This window comes from Bison bison, unplaced genomic scaffold (genome assembly GCF_000754665.1).
Source record: "Bison bison bison isolate TAMUID 2011002044 unplaced genomic scaffold, Bison_UMD1.0 scf7180017864471, whole genome shotgun sequence".
Lineage (NCBI taxonomy): Eukaryota > Metazoa > Chordata > Mammalia > Artiodactyla > Bovidae > Bison > Bison bison.
Window position 1 is genome coordinate 14,695,280 of NW_011495032.1, and position 6,000 is coordinate 14,701,279.

Genomic DNA, 6,000 nt, shown 5'->3' on the forward strand with positions numbered 1-6,000 from the left:
CAAGAATAATCCTGTTAATAATCTTGTCTTCTGACCTTATGAAGTCTGGATTCTTTGCTGCCTATCTGCTGAACACATGCATCTCTCAGTGAATAGTGAAAATCTGAAAAATTTGAAATACCAACTTAAAAGTTATTTGCTTTACTTGGAAACCAAGGAATAATTCTAGGAGCTATGCCCTATGTCAAGTCCAGGAATTATTCACCTCAGTGATTAATACCAGAACTCTTTTTGTATGAGAGCAAGCTGTAAACTGCAGGATGACTCATAATGAATCTGCATCTGAAGGCAAGTTATTTACTGCTTGTTTCAAATCTGTTCATGATTAATGCTTATTGCTAAAAATATATTGTGTGGTGTCAATTTAGTTCTTCAAACATTTAACAATTATTCATTAAACATGTAGTGAGTGCCAGCTCTGTACTGGGTATTATACTGGGTGATGGGATGGTATAAATGAACAAGATCTACACATTCTCTCCACTCTGGGAGGTTTTATTGGGTTAGCCAAAAAATTTATTTGGGTTTTACTGTAAGGTGGTATAGAAAAACCTGCAAAAACTTTTTGAGAGTCCCTTGGGCAGCAAGGATCAGTCAAATCCTAAAGGAAATGAACCCTGAATATTCTTTGGAAGGAGTGATGTTGAAGCTGAAGTTCCAATACTTGGCCACCTGGTGTGAAGAGCTGAGTCACTGGAGAAGACCCTCAAGCTGGGAAATACTGAGGGCAGAGGGAGAGGAGGATGATAGAGGATGAAATGGTTGGATGGCATCACCAACTCAATGGACATGGAGTTTAAGCAAGCTCTGGGAGGTGATAAAGGACAGGGAAGCTTGGCCTGCTGGAGTCCATGGGGTCACAAAGAGTTGGACACAACTTGGCAATTGAACAGCAATAGTTTGGTGGATTTTCTAGGCAAGCACATGCCAAGATGGAATTAGAAGTTCAAGAGGTTGGAGGAAATACCTGTGAAGGATCCCAGGAGAAGGGAGTGAGAGTAGATGAGGAGAGCCCAGACGCTGATGCAGGACTGACAGTGCTGCAGAAAGAGAGGAAGAAAGGAGAGAAGGGTAGGCAGAACCCATGTCTACAGTGCAGCCCTGAGAAAGTCTCAATCAGGCTGTTGGGAAGCAAAAAGAGGAGTCACATCAATCTCAAAGTCCATGAATGGCCCAGCTTGAATACTTCTGCCATGCTAAGTCATTGGCTTAGAGGTGCTCTGGCAAAGTATGGCCTTGGTATGAATGGTATGGTGGAGCCAGTAGATGTGGCACCTGGAAGCAGTCAGCTCACTGTGCAAGTTCTTTCCAGCAGGCTGATCTAAAAGGTGCAGTGCCATGGCTGTAGCGGTGGGGGAGGCACACACTGAACAAATGGATACAAGGTAGGGTGTATTATGGTAGAGATAATATGGGGGCATTTGGTGGTACAGCCAGAGAAGTTTATGGCAGCTGTTCACTGTCCTTCCCCTGTTCTGCTCTCTGTCGTAGGGAACAACATTATCCCGGTTTCTTTATCCTGTGCCTTTCAGATAGGTTCAACCATGAGAGGTAGAGCCAGATTGGAAGGTGGCTGGGGAGGAGAGTCCAGTGAAAGTCTCCCTTTCTCTTTCTGCCCCCTCCAATCCCTCCAGCAGTAACTCCACCTCTTCTGAGTTCCTCGTTTTATGGTCCTAGCTTCCTCTGAAAAGCCATGATTTCTGGGACCCTGCTTGTTGCCATCGTCTTTTTATTGCACAGAGATAATAGTAGCCTCATGCTGTTATTAACCTTTTGTCTTCCTGTCCCCTTATTTATTTTCAAAGCTTTTTCATCATCTTTGTAATGGATTCCTTGTATTAAATCCCCTCTGTTTGCAAGAAGTAAACAACTCTGATTTCCTAGATATACCCTGAGTGGTAGACCTGGTCTGGAAGATGTCATAGAAAAGATTTCGCTAATAGAATGACATTTAAGCTTAAACCTGGGGGATGGGAGAAGCTATCCAGAATGGACTTATCATAATGCTGATGTTCAGTCATTCAGGTGTGTCCGACTCTTTGCGACCCCATGGACTATAGCATGCCAGGCTTCCCTGTCTTTCACTATCTCCCAGAGTATGCTCAAACTCATATCCATCGGGTCAATGATACTATCCAACCATTTAATCCTCTGTCACCCCCTTCTCCTCCTGCCCTCAATCTTTCCCAGCATCAAGTTCTTTTCCAGTGAGTAGGCTCTTTGCATCAGGTGCCAATGGATTGGAGCTTCAGCATCAGTCCTTACAATGAATATTCAGGATTGATTTCCTTTAGGATTGACCAGTTTGATATCCTTCGGCTGTCCTTGGTAAAGTACTTGTTCATTTCCTTTTATTTTAGATGATTTGTTAGTTTTCAAACAGTGTAATGATTCAAAGTAAATATTTTGCAACTGGAGCATTTGGGTTCTACTTTCTAGATATGTGATTTCAGGCAGTTTACTAAGTTCCTTGTGCTTCAGCATCCTCTTTACTAAAATAATAATAATAATGTCACCTCCTATGGAAGCTATGAGAAGCAGTAAGCTGATATATATACACAACTTAATGCTCAATATTATTCTTTTTCATATGCGTGACAGGACTCTGTAGAAGCTTTTCTATGTGAATGTACACTCTGAGCCTTCAGAAGGGTATTGCATTTAGGATAGATGCTGCTTCATTTTTATCTAGAATCTAATGTTTCAGGGGAGAAATCTGAGGCCAGCTTGATTTTTTGTTACTTGTTCTAGGTCACCTTCTTTTTATGCCTGGATACTTGGGGGTTGTTTTTCCTTCTAGAAATTCAGTAATTTTGTTAAGATATGTCAAGGTGTTAATGATTTTTATTTCTTTATTTTTTCAAGAATTTTGTTGTTTTGATAAACATATGAGTATATCCGGAGAAGGCAATGGCACCCCACTCCAGTACTCTTGCCTGGAAAATCCCATGGGCGGAGGAGCCTGGTAAGCTGTAGTCCATGGGGTTGCTAAGAGTGGGACACGACTGAGCGACTTCACTTTCACTTTTCGCTTTCATGCATTGGAGAAGGAAATGGCAACCCACTCTAGTGTTCTTGCCTGGAGAATCCCAGGGACGGGGGAGCCTGGTAGGCTGCTGTCTGTGCGGTCACACAGAGTGGGACACGACTGAAGCGACTTAGCAGCAGCAGCAGCATGAGTATATCCTACTATTCTGTAGGGTTATTCATTTCTTTCTTTTAGGAGAGGTTTTTGTTTTTCCCTATCATGTCATTGACACGTTTTTCTGATCTACTGTATTTGTCTAGGGGAAGCCAGTGTTTTCCTTTCAGTTTACAAATTGACTCAGTGAGTTTACTTGACATTTTTCATGAAAAGCAGCAGGCCCTTATAACCAAGTTTGTGATTATGGTATCAATACATATCAGTAAATGTAAAGGCAAATCTGGAGATAGCTTTATTGTTCCATTGGTATTTAGTGACCTCTCTGGTACAGATGGCACCTGTCTAGCTGCTGGAGTTTGTTGATCAGCTGGAATCTGCTTGGTTACTTAGAAAGCTGCGTTTGCTTTCATAGTCTATACTTAGAAAGCTGCGTTTGCTTTCATAGTCTATTTTTATCCTTTGCCCCCTATCTCTCTTTTGTTATGTCTTCTTCTTATGAAACAGTTCAGAGTTTCACTTACACTCAATATTAGGCTTTATTCAGTGATAATATAGTTTTGGGCTGTGTCCAATAACAAGCTACAAATTTCTGTACATCATAGAAATCATCAAAGCTTAACTGGGCAAAAGGCCCTCAGGGGTTGATTTGCACACACCAGAGATCCACTCTCTTCTGATTCTTCATTAGAAAAATCAGAAACTGCAGACTCTGGAGTGACCACAAAGGAATATCTTAGGAAAAAACATCACTATCCAAGATGACCTGGACTTTCAGAACCATTGTCACTTAGTGATGATGTCCTGGCTAAGAGCATGGGCTCCAGAGAAACATAAGCTCAACTCAAGTCTCTGTTCTCCCTTCTCCAAATTGTGCGGTCTTTAGCTTCTGCTAAATTTTAGGTTACTCATCAATGAAATTGTGATAATAATACTTTCCTCATAGTTTCCTCATAGGAGGTGATTATTGTTGGTGATTATTCAATTAGCTAATACTTCGTGTGGTGCCTTACACATGGAAAATATTCAGTATACTTAAGTTGTTCTTATTGTCACTTTGATGATTACTGCCCACTATTTAAATCAGTACTGTATATTTTACTGCTGGGTCTTATTTTTATATCATAAATGCACTGTATTCTCTTTTAAGACAAGACATTTGGGTGGTGACTCTCATCGTTGGCTCCTGAGGAAATTAACCCATGAACTGGGCAAGAAGATCAATGCACTGGACATTTGAGCTAGCATTCAGTTTTTTAGCAAGAATAAACTGAAGGAGAATGCTGGAAGCCTAAATCCCTATTTCTTAAATGGCTTTGGACTGGGGTATTCTATTTTCTCCTCAAGGAAGATCAATTATCCAGATGTCAAATTTCTGCTGCTGGCTCTTCTATCTTTTCTCTCTGACTTTTTCATTTCTTTTTCCTTTACCTTTTCTTTCTGGAAGAAAATGTCAAATCTCTCTCCACATCCCAGCTTTAATGTTCTGCAAGGTCACTTTAGTTCTCTACAGCTGTGAGTGCTATTTTAAATACTGTTATGACATTATTAGTTACCTTACATGGTTTACTTTTTTCCCCTAATGTAGTCATTCCCTTTCAAAAATATCTTATCTTTCATTTCTAATAGTATAAAAACAATGGTCTAAAATGTTTGGTGTTTGCTTTTTGGAATGTATCTTTGTAAAAATATACTCTTCCAGATTTATCATGTTATTTTTATTTTCTTGCCAAAACTTTTCAAAGGACTTAACACTGTTTATTTTGTGTATACTTATCTTTGATAGAAGGCAGGCCTATTTTGATCTGTTATTTGAGCAAAAATTTAAGATGATATATTCTCTTTGGGTCTGCTCACTGTTTAGCTTGATTTTTTTTTTAACTCTTCCTTTTATCAGATCACATCAGATCAGTCGCTCAGTCGTGTCCGACTCTGTGACCCCATGAATCGCAGCACGCCAGGCCTCCCTGTCCATCACCAACTCCCGGAGTTCACTGAGACTCACGTCCATCGAGTCAGTGATGCCATCCAGCCATCTCATCCTCTGTCGTCCCCTTCTCCTCCTGCCACCAATCCTTCACAGCATCAGAGTCTTTTCCAATGAGTCAACTCTTCGCATGAGGTGGCCAAAGTACTAGAGTTTCAGCTTTAGCATCATTCCTTCCAAAGAAATCCCAGGGCTGATCTCCTTCAGAATGGACTGGTTGGATCTCTTTGCAGTCCAAGGGACTCTCAAGAGTCTTCTCCAACACCACAGTTCAAAAGCATCAATTCTTCGGCACTCAGCCTTCTTCACAGTCCAACTCTCACATCCATACATGACCACAGGAAAAACCATAGCCTTGACTAGACAGACCTTTGTTGGCAAAGTAATGTCTCTGCTTTTAAATATGCTAACTAGGTTGGTCATAACTTTCCTTCCAAGGAGTAGGCGTCTTTTAATTTCATGGCTGCAGTCACCATCTGTAGTGATTTTGGAGCCCAGAAAAATAAAGTGTGACACTATTTCCACTGTTTCCCCATCTATTTCCCATGAAGTGGTGGGACCGGATGCCATAATCTTCGTTTTCTGAATGTTGAGCTTTAAGCCAACTTTTTCACTCTCCACTTTCACTTTCATCAAGAGGCTTTTGAGTTCCTCTTCACTTTCTGCCATAATGGTGGTGTCATCTGCATATCTGAGGTTATTGATATTTCTCCCGGCAATCTTGATTCCAGCTTGTGTTTCTTCCAGTCCAGCATTTCTCATGATGTACTCTGCATGTAAGTTAAATAAGCAAGGTGACAATATACAGCCTTGACGTACTCCTTTTCCTATTTGGAACCAGTCTGTTGTAGAAAAGAAATGCAAAAAAGCA